Consider the following 16,311-nt stretch of genomic DNA (forward strand, 5'->3'; position numbering starts at 1 on the left):
ATTTACTTTTTAGTCTCTATAATTGTATCTGAAGGTAGTGTAATAGTATAACTATATATAATATATTAAAGTTTGTACATATGTTATTTGCATTTACAAAAATGTAACTACTTCTATTGTGTATACTTTGGATGTTCTGTTTAGATGTTTCACACTATTTTGTAGGTTTTCCATTGGGGTTGTTCTAGTGTGAAGTAGGTGCTTTCTATTCTGTTGGATGATAAAAAAATTAAGTTTCATTATAAAATGTAATTTGCTTGTGGTTTGTAGAAGTTGGGGTTGTTAGGTTTAATTTTGGTCACTATTTGGGCAAGTTTATCGTTTTGTATTAAACTATGTATACTTAAGTTTTTATATCTTTTTGCTGGTTTGTGATAGTTGTTATTCTCTGCCAGTTTACCTCTTTTTTAAGTTGTAGTTTTTTTCTTTTAGAAAAACTATGTAAAAAGATAGAAGTTGGAGAGTATTTTAAAATGAATTGGTATTTTAATGTTTAAGTTTAATAACAGTTAAGGGCCTCATTACGATGTTCGTCAGAGTTTCCTCCTCGCGACACCGGCTCGGAATTGAGACTTTAACCGGCTCGCGGCCAGCAGTTTCTCTCCAAATACGGTGCAACCAAACACTTTTATATTGAATTCTCTTTGACTCCTATGGAGCCCGTGTTCTGCCTGACAACACAGGCTCCTATGCGGAAATGGAGGTTGTGCACCCTGTCACAGGCACCCCATGGTACCTGCCACACAGTGCGGGGTTTTACATGGGAGCCCCTTAGGTACACCCTTCATCCCCAACCGGAGGCCACAGGATGAACACAAGAGACGCAGGACGCTGAAGGAGAATACTGTACCTGGTCGGTTGACAAGGCTGCCTACGCTCTTCGGACCCCTTGGACGGCGGACCCCTCGTGATGATGACAACTGGATGTGGAGCAATCGCGAAGGACCCACAGCTGACGTCTATTTGCCATAGATAAGCCAGCGGACCTGGGGACTCGGAGGACTTAGCGGCGGGAAATCCGGTGTATGTGGACACAGGCAGGACGTCCTGGAAAGGCGGAGCTGAGGGACCTCAGCGACCGACAGGAGAGGTACATCCATCCTCACCCCCGACGCGGCCCCACCAGCTTGCAAAGGAGAAAAACGAGCAACAGCAGAGACGAGGGGAATGGAAAGTGGCGCGCCTGACCTTAAAATGGCGGCCGCGTTAGACACACTCAGCCACTAGATGCTGCCACTCTCTAACCCAGGGGCATAGACAGCGAAGGAGGACTGGCGACCCGGAAAAGGAAGGAAGACACACTAGACCCCCCTCCCCTCCGAACTGATGAGTAAAAGTGAAAAGGGACAAACCAGGATTGGAAAGTGAGATGAAATGATGAACAGCGAAAAGGGACCAAACAACTAATTTTGAAGGGGAATGAGAGAAAGTCTGTTCAGGAGATCATCAGGGACAAAGCCGGCTGACATCTTGAACTGTTTAACTCTTCACTGACATTACACTGGTTACTTATCTCCAGACAACTCGCTTTCACATTTAGGGATAGTCAATTAATTAATTAAATACTATTGAGGCCACCATAATTACTTAGGACTGATGAGAATAAGATAACATAACTAATAAGGATCAATTAATCAGAGGATCCAATATGAAACAGTAGTTTGGAAGTCACTTTCAACTTCTATATCTGCCACGACTACAAAGGTATAGACCCTCCGCAGACCCTCAACGTGAAGCGTAAATGGACGGAAAAAACCTAGGATCGACAGAGCCCAATGCAAAAAGCATAGAAATCCCTTCAACCCTATCCAAAAATGCTGCCAAAAAATTCAAACACAATACTTTGAGAAAAAACCCGGACATGCTGTTCTCTGACCCATACTTTGATAGAGTTAAAGGCATCAAGATGAATGACCTTATATTCTACACAGACAAAACAGCTAAATGGCGCAACGCCCTTACAAAAATGCTGTTCACTAAAACTATAAAAAACATACCATATGGCACAAAAATAACGACTTCATTAACTAAAAGAAGTAAGACAGAATTATGCATTACTATGTATAAAACGGGAATAGTGCTGATACAAGCAACCAACAGAGAACTCGAGAAATTTGAGACAACTTTCCAAAACTTAAAGAAATACATAGAAGGAACAAACTACCAACAAAACATGATACCACTAGATGTCACACTTGAAAACAACGACTCCAACACTAGAGACACCAGTCAAACGGACGGCCAGAACAACCAAACCTCTAACACTGGAGATTTAACCGAAAACGCGATGGTATCACCAGATAATGAGATAGAAAGGATAGCGATATCTAATAACCTTGGAATCAAAGAGAAAAACCAGGCACCAAGGAAAGTGCAGTTGCCACTAACGCACAACTCCACCGCGCCTGAAGAGTGCACCCCAGCTCCAAACGAGTCCCTCCATGAAGTTAACGGAATAAACAAGGTAGATGATATCGACCTTCCCCATCCTCCCTCGAATGCGAGACTTGAGTCCCATAGAGCCCTATTCACAAAAACACCCCTTACATCCCATAACATAGGAAGTAATGGGGACACCTCTAATAGAGCCAGAAATCTCAACCAAACTAAGGATACCAAGAAAAGATTTGTGGCAATGAGAACAGATCATTCACGGAGTAGAGCAAATTGCAATACCCAACCAGCCAGATCTATCTCACATAAGAAATCACCCCGAACACAGAAAGAAGTCAAGGAGCTCCAGAAACTCATAGGAAACCTGGCACAAAACTCGATGAAAATATCACAGACAATTGGAAAAATCTGGGAGATGGCGATAAGTACGCACACCAAGGTCTCACACATCCAGAATCTGGTACTCAGACCCAACAGACCTAACAGGACCAAGCCCTTGTCAAATGAAGAAGCTCTGGCCTTACTCCGATCTTATGAACAAACTGCCCTTGGTAGGGAGGAGAATATCAAAACAGTACCTATTGACTCTAATAGAACGTCCAGAAAGAATGACAGGAAAGCAATTCACCAAAACCTACAACATATTCAGCTAACAGCAGCCGAATCTGATAATGGAAAACTCGTTAAATCACAGAAACCCCTGAAGTGCCTACTACTTAACTGTCGTTCAGCAACTAAACATGCATCAGACATAGCCGCCCTCATCATTAACAAGGAAATTGACCTGGCCATCCTCACCGAAACATGGCTCAATGAATCATCATCGCCTACCATGGATCTCTTAATACCACCACAATATAACATCGTCAGGTCAGACAGACCTAGGAATGTGGGAGGAGGCATAGCTTGCATTCACCGTTCAGAGATTGAGGTCTGCCAATTCCAATCTGACCCCCTAGAATCCTGTGAATACCTTGGTATTAATGTGAGAACACCAAATAATCAAAGTTGCAACTTGCATGCATTCTACCACCCACCAGGAGAGAACGCAAAGTTCACAGAGCAACTGATAGAGATCATAACGACCAACTCTAACTCGGATGCCAATAACATATTCCTAGGCGACTTTAACCTCCACTGGGACGACGGCAATGACAAACTGGTTAACTCGCTTAAAGACTTCCTCAGTGAGCTAAAACTTACACAAGCATGCAACCAACCCACTCACACACAAGGAGCGACCTTAGACTGGATTATTTCAAGAAATACAGAGACATCAATCATCGCTATAGACCCATGTGATTGGTCTGACCATCACATCATAACATTCGCGATACCTACAATGAAAAAGGGAAAGACCGTGCAACCACGCAAGCTCAAGAAACTGATCCGAGACACAAAAGAGGCTAATATTGAACTACTGGTTGAAAGGTGTGAGAAAGACCTGAAGCCACCCAACAATAAGCAAAATGTCAATGAGCTGACGGATCACTACATAACCTCGATCGGTAATATCGTCAATGACACCATGCCCCAAAAACTGAAAAAAGTCTCAGAGAAGCCAAAAAATCCTTGGTTTAATGAGTCACTGAACGAGGACAGGCGCAAACTGAGAATGGCCGAAAGGAAATGGAGACAACATCCCTCCTCCCCTGAGCTGAAAGCCCTCAGAAAAACAAGAAAAGAATACAACAAAAAGATAATCGACTCCAAAAAAGAATTTATCAGAGCTGAACTGGACAATGCCAGAAACAGACCACGAAAACTATTCGAGATCTTAAAACAACAGTCAAATAAACTAGCCAAAACGGTTCAAGAGAACACAAAAACTCCCATAAGCTGCGAGGAATTCTCCTCATTTTTCACGGAAAAATCAAAAATGCTAGAAGTTGAACTCACAAATGCAGCAGCTAACCTTATGACCCTTCCTCCACCTAAAAATGAGGCCAATGCGTCAACAGAGGGTCTCCAAACAACAAAAAACAAGGCAAACTGGGACACATTTGAATTATACGACCAGGAAAAGATCGCCAAAACGCTGGCGGAACTTAGACCAAACAACCACTATCAAGACCCTCTACCGGGAAAGTGTGTAAGAGAAATCAGCCACACTCTAGTTCCAATCTGGACTGAGATAATAAATGCCTCACTTGCACAAGGGATCCTCCCTGACTGCCTAAAAACAGGGCAGGTAGTGCCCATCATCAAAAAACCGACAGCTGATGCAACAGACCCAAATAACTATCGACCAGTGACTAACATCCCTCTACTGGCCAAACTCATTGAGAAATGTGTGCAGGGCCAACTAAGCCAACACATCGCTAAGTTCTCGCTATTAGATGATTGCCAATCAGGTTTCAGAACAGGGCACAGTACTGAAACTGCGATTCTGCATATTGTCGATGACGCCCTACAAGCCCTAGACCGAAATCAAACATGCCTACTGATCCTTCTAGACCTGTCATCAGCATTCGACACGGTAAAGCACGAAGTACTAATGACCAGGCTACAAGACAGGATGGGCTTGTCCGGAAACGTGCTGAAATGGTTCAATTCTTTCCTACAGAACAGGACTCAGCGATTCCAGGTTAACCAAGTACTCTCTTCCCCGAGCCCCAATACAATCGGGGTCCCACAAGGCTCAACGTTATCCCCTGATCTATTCAACTTGTATGTAGAACCTCTCACAGAGATCCTTCAAAAATCACAGATATCCTATCATATGTATGCAGATGACACGCAAATATACATGAAGATCGCCTCCCTTGAGGACATTGACCGAATAAACAAGACACTAAAGAGAGCCTTGCAATGGTTAACAATGAACCATCTGAAACTAAACGCCCAGAAAACAGAATTCCTGCTAATCTCACCGACAAGGAGCCAATCTGAAGTTAAGGAATGGACTAAACTGGTGACGGCGCTAAATTGCACCCCGACCCTAGTTAACTCAGCTAAATCACTAGGAATCACACTAGATGAAAACCTCGACATGAAAGAACATATTAACTCAATGGCCAAGAGCGCCCGCTTCCACTTGAATTATTTAAGAAAACTGAAACCCTTTATCTCAGTGATGGATCTAAAACTGGCTATCCAATCACTAGTTATCTCGAGGATCGAATACGGCTGCACCACATTAGCTGGCCTACCGAAAACATCCACAGCACCACTAAAAGCCTGCCTCAACGCAGCGGCTAGACTCATTACGGGAACGAAGAAATTCGATCACATATCTCCTCACCTGAAAGCACTAAACTGGCTACCTTACGAGGCCAGAATTCAAATGAAGATGGCCTGTATTACACATAAAGCGGTTCACTACAACATGCCTAGATACCTAACCAAGAAACTTAAGCTATCAGGAGGTAACAGACCAACTAGAAGCGCAAAAGAGTTACTATTGCGACCAGCCTTTTTCCACAAGATAAAGACCTACAACAGAGCATTCTCCGGAGCTGCCCCCAGAATCTGGAACTCACTCCCTCCAAACATCAGGAAGATTCAAAATACAGTAACATTCAAACGAGAACTGAAGACTCACTTGATGAGTAAATACCCTACATAGAGTGTCCGACGGATTACTGTGATGATCATCTACGCTACCAGAGGGTTGTCCTATTCATAAAATTGGAAGATCTACATCTGATAACTGACTGTTTTCCATGGTCAAGCCGAGGCTAGACACGTTACTGCTACCTCATATACTTGTGAACTTATAACTCTATCTCACAGACATAATCTATATAACCGCTACCTCACCCTATTTATTTATCCTTATTATCCTTGATATGCACTGGAATGCCTTATAACCCTACCTCACCGAGCTTGGATTGTTACCATGACACAAGCTAAGCCTTGTTCGTCACCTAATGCTAATTGCACAGACATTAGGAATTATATATCTAATCACGTCCATACAGTATATTGCCTTCTACCTCATAACTATGTTTTTGTTATTACTGCTACTATAATGTCTACCTGTAATTCTTTCCTTGTTAAGCGCTCTGATACCCACGGGTCTTGTCCGCGCTATACAAAACTCTATAAATAAATAAATAAATAAATGAAGGGTGCCCTGCTAGGGGCCCCAAAAGTCACTTTCTGACAGGCCAACTCCGAAAGGCTGTTGGAAACCAACATGGTAATTGCTCTGCTCGAAATACAGTCCGGAGAGCTGTACGATGCAGGTCTGACCGACACAGATTCTCCGAGAGCTGGCCGGAACCGTTTCAGAAAGACCATGCTGTTTACAAACCGACCTTGAACCATCGTAATCGGTCAGTCAGGTTGTAAACCGATGAGTCAGTCGCAAGGGTTCCGACACGGTCTAGGAGATTCCGACTGATAGGAGGAGGCTTTCCGCCCAACATCGTAATACGCCCCTACGTTTTAGTTTAAATATAAGTTTTACTTACTTAGTTCGGTAATTGTTAAAATATATACACTAGCGCTGACAATGAAGCTCTGCTCTGCTACTTCCCTCCTGTCTCACGGCCTCTGCCCGGGCACTCTACATGAGGGCCAGAGTTGAGTGCAGCGCTCCCACTCCAATCATTCTACCCGGAGCAACCAACCCTTACTTCATGAGGATCTGCCCAAAATATTCATAAGGTAACCACAAGACAGATGCCCAGGAGTCTACAAGAGGAGCTTAGGGCTGTGTTTCTCTGCAAGCAGTCAGTAGCAGCACAACATTACTTCAAGTTAGCAATTGGCTGAAGTAAGTAGGACCATTTTTCTATATTGTTTCTATACTGTATCTACCACTGCAGCTGGCGCAGAGGGCAGACTTTATCGTGCCTGGCAGCATTCGGCAGCATTGGTTTGTTGGAGCAGAGATTGAGAGTGCTTGCAAGTACTGTTGGAGTACCTTCGGCCTTCCCATTTTCTGGATATCAAGGAGGCAGGTTTCAAGACACTAAGGGCCATATGTAGGAAGCTAAATACCGGTCGGTATTGGCTGAAATTCGGTAAATTTCCCGTTACGGACCGGTATTTATGCAATTGAGATGTAGGAGGCCAAAAATAAGGATTCAGTAATTATGAATCGGTAAATACCAATTCATCATTACCGAATTCTAAATTACCAAATCTGTATTTACCGAATTCTTATTTACCAAATCGGTAAATAAGAAACTGTAAAAACAAGAAAAGAGAGGTAGGTAAATTCTGAAATACCGAATTTCATGAAATTCGGTATTTAAGAGTCGGTAAATAACACTGACTGAAAGCAGGTGGTAATAATCAACAGTGTATATAAGCAATCCCAAAATGCAACAGTGTGATCACCATGACGGCTTTTTATGTGATTGCAAGGCGGCTACGTCTACAGGCAGCAGGAGTGAGGATCTGGCGGGAGGAGCGCATTTACAGACAGCGCATCACATTCTCCCAACAGACTGAGGCTGGGATACATGAAAGGTACAGGCTACACCCCCACACCATCCTGGACTTGATAAGGGACCTGCACCCACTCCTGGAGCACCCAACACTAAGGGCGCACGCCATACCACCACATGTGCAGGTGCTCTGTAGACTACATCTACTTGCATCTGGCAGTTACCAGGGCGTGATAGCTGCCGTAGGCGGGGTGTCTTGGAGTTGCCTCTCCCGTTTCTTTAGAAAGTTCCTGGATGCCATGATGCAGAGAATACATCACTACATTAGCTTCCCAAACACACAGACGAACTGCAGAAAACCAAGACAGAGTTTTACCAGATAGCACAGTTCCCGCACTTCATAGGCTGTATTGATGGGACACACATTCCAATCTGCCCACCTGCTGCCACTGAGTAAATCTACAGGAACAGAAAGTCCATCCACTCCATTAATGTGCAGGTAATCTGTAATGCTGGCAACATAATCACTGATATTGTGGCCAAATTTCCTGGGAGCACCCATGACCCCTACATCTTCCAGAACAGTGAGATCTACACACGCCTGGCTGCGGGAGAATTTGGGGAAGGATATCTGCTAGGTAAATCATTCTGACTACCCTGATAGATCCAGCAGATGAATGTGTTTCGGTGTATGTAACTAATGGCACTCTCTTTCTCACCTAGGCAATAGCGCATATGCTGTGTGGTCATTTGTCCTCACTCCCTACCTAAACCCATCAACCCCGAGTGGGAGACGTTACAATGTGGCACACAAATCAATACGCAACCTTGTGCAGCGCACCTTTGGACTATTGGAAAGCAGGTTCTGCTAACTCCACAAAAGCGGAGGCGCACGTCAGTACACACCCCTCATCTGCTGCAAAATCATTGCTACCTGTGCTATGATGCACAACCTTGCCACAAACAAAGGTACAGAAGTAAGAATTAACTTATTTTGAGGACAATGATGATGAACTTACACAGCCAGAGCCCAATGCAGCAGGAGTAGCACCAGCAACAAATGGGAGACTAAGACGGGCAGAGATCACATGCAACTATTTTTAAGTAAGTAACGAGACACAGCCTGTTGTTGTATGTGGATGACATAGTTTTAATATCTGGGCACTACGCCACAACACAAATGGCCAAACTTGGATATGTGACATCCCTTGATGGAAGTCATAGGTCAATTCACCCAATTCAGTTATGAAAGTGTGGGGTGCATCAGCGTCTGCGCCTATGCACAACAGTGCTGGATGCCATCAGCTGGCTGTCCTCACTGGTTGTGGATCCAGTGCCAGTCCCGTGCCATCTGCTGCTCCTCCGGGTGTCTGTTGCAGGGGGGTGGGGGGGTAATGCTGGTCCGACTGGCCATCTCTAAGCTGTATCCATTTTACACAGCACCAGTAAGGGCAGACTGTGTTGTCAGCATCACTTCAAGCACACTGGTTACCCATACCAGCCCCCTTAAGACATCAGTGCTCCACTGTGCCTGCCCCTCCTGCTTGGACACGGAGCGGCTGCATAGCAGTGATGTGGCAGTAGCTAGGTGGCTCACTGCCCTTGTATGGCATTCAAACTTCTGCCTCTCCCTTCACCGTGTTTGCCTGTCCTCATCCTTCTTGCTACACAGCAGCATCACTGAATGGGACATGTCCCGCATGCCCTCTGCCATCTCCTTCTTTACCTCAGCCATTGACCTAATGCCCTTATCAATGTTGCTCATGTTGTCATTTAGGCGCTTCACTTGCCGCTGGTCTGACTGAATTGCCTTTCCTTGTAGGCGCTGCACCTTTGCCATGGTCGACTCCAGCCCTCCGAAGACACCATGGCTCTCACCCTGTGGAGGTGCACTGCTCTCACGATTCCTGCAGCAGCGTCCGGCACCTGTGGGTGCTCCCTCAGCAGTGGACAGCAAACCAGCATTGCTGCCATCCAGTGGCACAGTAGATGTTTCCACCCCTTGGAGTCTCCTGAGGAGGACTCAAAACTCCGGCAGTCTGACAGCTGCATGCCTCCTAGGTCGAACCACTGCAGGTGGTGTTGCTGCTGGTGAGGCTGGCTGTGGTGGTGAAGCTGGCTGTGGTGGTGAGGCTGGCTGTGGTGGTGTTGTGTGCCCTGCACTCGTACTGGCCTTCTCAGTGATGTCCTTCCAGGGTACCCTCTCTCCCTTGTCCTGAGCTGTCCTGCGCAATGTTTCGCCTGTGGACAGAAATTGTACATTAGCTCAGTGTTCTCGCTGGCCTGCATTGTAATAATTAAAAATTACATTTGTGTCACACTATCTCATTGTCCTCTTCCTGCTTATCGCTGATGTGTCTCACATGCCTTGTTGTTCAGTGTAATTCCTGGCTGATAGGGGCTTCACTCCCATAATGCATTGCTGGTCTGAACAAAAACCTGTACTGGAGTGGGATACCCATAGCCCACTCCCCATTGGGGATTTGGGATAGGGGAAAAGGGGTGCACAATGCTGTGCATGCTTTTTACCTTGTTTGGAAGCAGCTCTGGCAGAGCTGTCTATATCACCAATTCCACAGACACTTTCCAGCTCTATTGTGGATTCCACGAGCTGCTCCAGTTCAGTCAGGGCAGGTGCCCTGTTCCTTCCTCTTCCTGCCTGGCTGGATTATTTTCTCAAATCAGCCATCTTCTTTTTGGTGATGAGCCTGAGATCATACCACCGTTCTTCAGCACATCAATGTCCTGGGGGTCACTCCAAGGGCATTTACCTGAGACTGGATTCTGAGCCAGATTTTTCTTTTTTCTGACTCTACAACTTGCTGGGAATGCTTTCCAAACAGTTTTGTGTGCTGCTTCACTACCTCCTCCATAAGGACCTGCAGTTACTTTGGACTGAATTTAAGTTTCCTTTTCCTTTCCTCTCCTTCTCTTTCTGTGTCCTGGCTGGCCATTGTGAAAGATTTTCAGGAAAAAGTTCAGACAGTGGCTCTGTTTCGCTCCTCTGCACTCACAGCCTCTCAAGAAGGTTCTGATTGTGTGCACCTGCCTGGGTGTGGCCACTTCCTGGTTGGGAGAGGTGGTGGTTGCACATGATTGGCTGATCCTTCAATTGCTGTTCATTTGAAATTCTGAATCGGTATTTACCGATTCGGAAAAACCGATCGGTATTGTTGAAAAGGTAAATATTTGCCGAATTTTTCAGATTCAGTAATATTTACCGAAATATTTTGTACATAGGAAATACCGATTCCTAAATACCGATTCGGTATGTAAGAAACGGTATTTCGAAATTACCTACATATGGCCCTAAGACACTAGTGTGCTGAGATGATGCCATTTTAAGGAGCTATCCTTGCTGGTGGCTGCTTTTCTCTCTGCTGGCATACCACTCTGGTGGGACTTCCTGTCACAGGGTGCATTTAGCCCAGATCTTGCTACAGCTGCTTGAGGGAGGCTTGACTCTCATGCTTATACTGCTGCCTGTACCCCTGTAGAGCATACCGCTATCCCTGGTGGGTGCTGCTTATCTTTCTGCCTTTACACCATGCTGGTGGGACTCTATGTCCCAGGGTGCACTGAGCCCAGATCTTGCCACAGCTGCTCATGGAACGGCATTGCCATCGCTCTTATAAAGCTGCCTCTACCCCAGCAGCATCGGACGCTATCCTTGCTGGGAGTTGCTTTTTTCTCTGCCTGGTCGAACTCCTTATCCCGGGATGCACTGAGCCCTCCAACCCTGTCCGCACTCAGATGAGGCTGGGCTCGGTCACCCCTCTTGGCTGAGGTTTAAAAGGAATAAAAGGTGCTATGGGCAAACTGAAATAACATAGATATTGGAGGTCTTTATATATATTGTATATATATTATTTGTTCCCCGAGAAATGTGTAGATGTTGTGCTTAAAATGTATTTTTGATGAATGGAGAAACAAAAGGTCAACACAGTCGCTCAGGTTAATACAGAACCTACTCAACTCGGTTATTTGAAACTGGCGGTGGGTGCCATCACAAAAGAAATAGAGTTGTCAGAAAGCAAATTGTCATCTTCCTCTCCTCCACCCATCCAGCTTAACAAGCACCCCTACTTTTTGATTGGGTTCACCTAGTGCTATTGTAGATAATGCTGCCCTTGTGGCTCTTGACTTGCCGTCCTCAAGAGATGTTATAAATCTTGCTGAAGCCACCTTTTTTTCATCCGTCCAGGAATTAGCCAACTTAACTTAGGGCAATCAGTAAAAAGGTAAGCATTGTATGTAAGCACCTAATCAAAGAAACCTCGGACCGGAAATGTGTCACATTTCCCTGCACCGAGATGCTCAGACGTTGGGCTTCGAATCATGGCAACTAGTGATGTTAAGTTCATAATCGCAAATCTTATCTCCAATAAATTGGAGCTAATTTATTTTTGAAATTGGGGGCAATTAAAGCCAAATTGTACACATTGTCTCCCACTAGTTCCCCCTCTAATAGTAAATATTGTATGTGCAATCATGATATTCTAGCTGTAAGTCCATGGCTCTACTCAGTGTACCCCCAATTCTCCATGTCTCTTTTCCCCAGGGTAAGGAAGCCTGGTATGTGGCTACTTGACATATACCTGCCTAACATAATATGTTGTCACAATCAGGTCAAAATCCTAACAGTCCTAACATCCTAATCCCTGTGAGATACTATTAAGCCAACATGCAGCAGAGTTTAACATTGTTATATGACATTTTTCAAATGTACATACTTGTTCCTTAGGCAATGAGTGTAATCATATTGTAACCCACTTTACACACTCAGCATTTGGTGATGCTCTTCATGAGGTTTTAATGAAATATGGTCTAAGTTTTGCCAGTGTTATTGGTAGTTCCAATAATGTTTTAGTTTCCACTTGTATAGGGAATCACGAGGTAAAACAATTGTCCATATAGCTACTGATTTATCACCCTATTTGATTGGTTACTGGGTTGTTGTATATGAGAGCGCAGCACACTTCGTATTGCCCTGACCCCTATTATCCAGAAACTAAATCAGAAAAAAGGATAATTTGGAAATAACTCAGAACGAGGGCTTGAAACTCAAATCGAGAATAGTGGACCTAGCTTTGTTCATTCAGACATTAATCACTCACTCTAGGGAAGACATAGAGACTTGTTTAATTGAGGGCTTAGGACCTGAAGTAATTCAAGGTGCTTTTGCAAATATATGTAGAACCATTGCAAAAAATCTCACATCTAGTTATGCCCCAAAAGACCTACGGCCATGTAGTTGTTTTAACACGGTCTGTTCTGAGGTACATAAACATTTGATGGCTGACTTGAAGATTATCCCATTGTGAACTTTGAGGTTAAACAGGCAAGAGCAGAGAATGAAAAGGCCCTTTAAGATAGAAAACGGAAATAAGGAATTTGGCCTGGGATGATCTTAAAAAGTCAGGGGAGCTGAAGGACAGTGCCAAATTTAGAAAAGCGATCAACGGGCCTTTAAAAAAAAAATGCACCAATAATAAACACAATAATCACAGTAAACGCGTGGGTGGCCCACATTTTTTGTTTCCATAAAAACCTCAATGGCTTGAGGATCAGGAAGGATCTGTGTACACATCCCAGAACGGAATATTTTAAAAAATACAACTTTGTGGCTGAGGTTGTTGGCAATATAAATAGGACCATCACTGGCAATACCTGGGGCCCAAGTGGTGTCTCCTTTGACCTTTTTAAGCCCAACATCTCCTTGTGGCACCAATCTTAGCAAACATGTTTTGATCGTCAATCCTAGGCCCGATCCCTGACTCCTTGTCAACTTCCATTTTGGTCCCAATATTTAAAAAAGGGGACAGATCTGAACCATCTTTTACTGCCTAATATCCCTAAATGATTCTAGTGTTAACATATTGGGACAAGTTTTATCGACATGTTTGGTAGATTGAGCTTTGTTCAATAATAGTATTTCTGAGATGCAATTTGGGTTTAGACACACTCTAGGTATGGTAGAGCAATGTTTAAACGTATACTTAATTATGGGGAAGTATACGAAGGCCAAGAGTGAATTTCTACACTTAGGGCCCGTTTACGAGCTTAGCAGTGCTGGACTGCCCTGCCACCGCACTACCAAACCTGTGAGAACCGTGAGCTGTAATATTACTTTTTTAGCCCCTGGCTGGCGGTTTCTTTGATGTTCTCACAGTGGTGTCTATAAAATAGGCACAACAATGGGAATGTCAAAGGAATTTCCAGAAGGCATTGGACTGTAAAGTCCATGTCATGTTGGAACTGCAGTTGCATGCACAAAAAATGCACATGTTGTGCCCCCCAGTGTGAATCCACATGGAGTGAGGCACATGGCCCCCTTTCTTTCCTCACTGCCACTGTTTTCATGGAGGAAAGCCCTCCATGAATTCAGTGATGGCAAGGAAAGTCGTCATATGCTCGGTGGGAACACGGCAGTCCTGCCAAGCATAATACGGCCTCACGCCCCTCCTGCCACCACCAGTGAACGTTGGTTCCCTGGCAGAGTCGAAGATCCCAGACCACCAATGTCATAATGTGGCAGTTGGAAGACCACCACTGCCACCTCACCATGAGCCTGGTAGTTTAAGGCCCACCAGACTCTTAATTAGGCCTTTATAGATTTATCAAGCGCATCTGATTTAGTGAACTGTTGCAGGACATAATGAGTGGGATGGGCATTGAACCGGAACTGTTATTACTGTTATGCCGGCTCGACTAGTATCTCTCAGTAAAAGTGCATTATAATCCCTCAGGTAAATGCTCGCCACTTATTGAGTCCACGGCCGGCGTCAGACAGGGTTGCATTTTGGCCCCTTTTCTTTTTCTGATTTATATAAATGATGTAAGTTCTTTTTTAGTTGAGATTGGAAAGGACCTTCCAAAAATGGGGGCAAAGTTTTTGCCCATTTTACTGCATTAGGACAACACTGGGCTGATCGCCCGCACAGGAAACAGCCACCAATTCCCACTAGATCTTTCCTCGAAATACATGAATGGGCTGGACCTTCAAGTATATTTTTCTGAATCTTTTGTAATGACATGTGGGTCCCAAATACCAGGTCAAAAACTTATAGCATGGGAGACCATATATTAGTGAAAGAAAAACATATTTGGGAATCCCTTTTAACAACCTGTTGAGTTTTTCACCTCTTTTGACAGAAATAATTCAATCTTTTAATACAAATTCAGAAGCTATTTTCAGATTTGCCCATAAATTAAAACATAAACCAAAAAATGAAATGTTGGTCATTATGTAGAGTAAACGTATCTTGGTTGGGAACTACGGAGCTGGTTTTTGGGGCTATAGCAAATCTGGTCCCTGGAAATAGCAGAAAATAGTGTTATTAATCCCTTTCATGCAGAGGACATAATGGTTACACCCTCTGCTGCGCTGCTGCTGTGCCAAGGATGCAACCATTATGTCCTCAGCACAAAAGTCAGAAATGCCTCTGCTGTAAACAGATCAACTCATTTCACTTTCACTGCCTACGTGGTCCTGGGGCTATCTCAGCCCAAGCACGTAGGCAAATTGGAGATGTCACATTGGAAAGGGGGAAAATTCCCCTTTCCAATGGTACCCTTCCCTAGTGGATCCCTGCTTGTGGATCGCCGCAGGAGGGTGATCCACAAGAAGGGGTCCACCCACTAAGCACCAGGGAGGGAGACTGTGCCCTTGGGAGACTACTTTTGCTCTCTCCCAACGTTTCTGGCATTATTCAGTCTTTCTGCCCGCCCCAATCTGCTCTCCCCTAGGGGCAGAAAGCAAACTAGACATCAGGGATATTGTTTTGCTGTAAATGTAGGGGTGGGGGCGGCCCTAAATGGGCATTATAATGCCTCCACCCCTCCCAAACTTTGCACAGCCTTTCTGACCCTCTGGGTGCAGATGGGGGTAATATCCCCAAATCCATCCCCCGGGGTACAGAAAGCTCTCTAGGCACCAGGGATTATTATTGTAATAGGCTGTGGAATCACTGGGCCCGCACAAATTTCCTACCACCCACCTCTCCCGATAAAAATGCTACCTCATTCGTGTGGTTGGGACAAGTACCCGTGACTCGGAAGAACCCAAAAAATACTGTGTGTGAATGTGAATATTGTGTTACAGTTACCACGGTGCCCCTGATCCCTTTCTAGGGATTGTTAGTAACCCAAAAGCAATAGTTCCATTTCAATAGTACATTGATAAGTGTTCTGCAGGGCTAGCATAATCTGTCTTTCACATTCATCGCTGGTGCATTGATCCCAGTTCACCTGTGTTATCTGTGGGTGGGAAAGCACACCTTGTAGAGCTACGCCAAAGTTGAAGCTTATGCAACACTATTTGTTAATTGTATTTGGCTATTGCCTGAATAGTCCATTAAAAGTACCATTCTAATACTCGAAATCACATGAGAATATGTAAAAGAGTACTGCTACTTTAAATACTTCAAAATGCCTTTCTGAATAGACCCCATGATTGCTAACCTAAACAAATTATGTTTCAGGACTGACCTTTTGGGCATTTGAGGAAAGCGCTGCAGGGTACAAAAGGAAAGAGCGCATAACCCATATGAATTAGTTTGTTTGTTTTAAAAAA

The sequence above is a fragment of the Lissotriton helveticus genome, chromosome 1_1 (assembly GCF_964261635.1).
Source record: "Lissotriton helveticus chromosome 1_1, aLisHel1.1, whole genome shotgun sequence".
Lineage (NCBI taxonomy): Eukaryota > Metazoa > Chordata > Amphibia > Caudata > Salamandridae > Lissotriton > Lissotriton helveticus.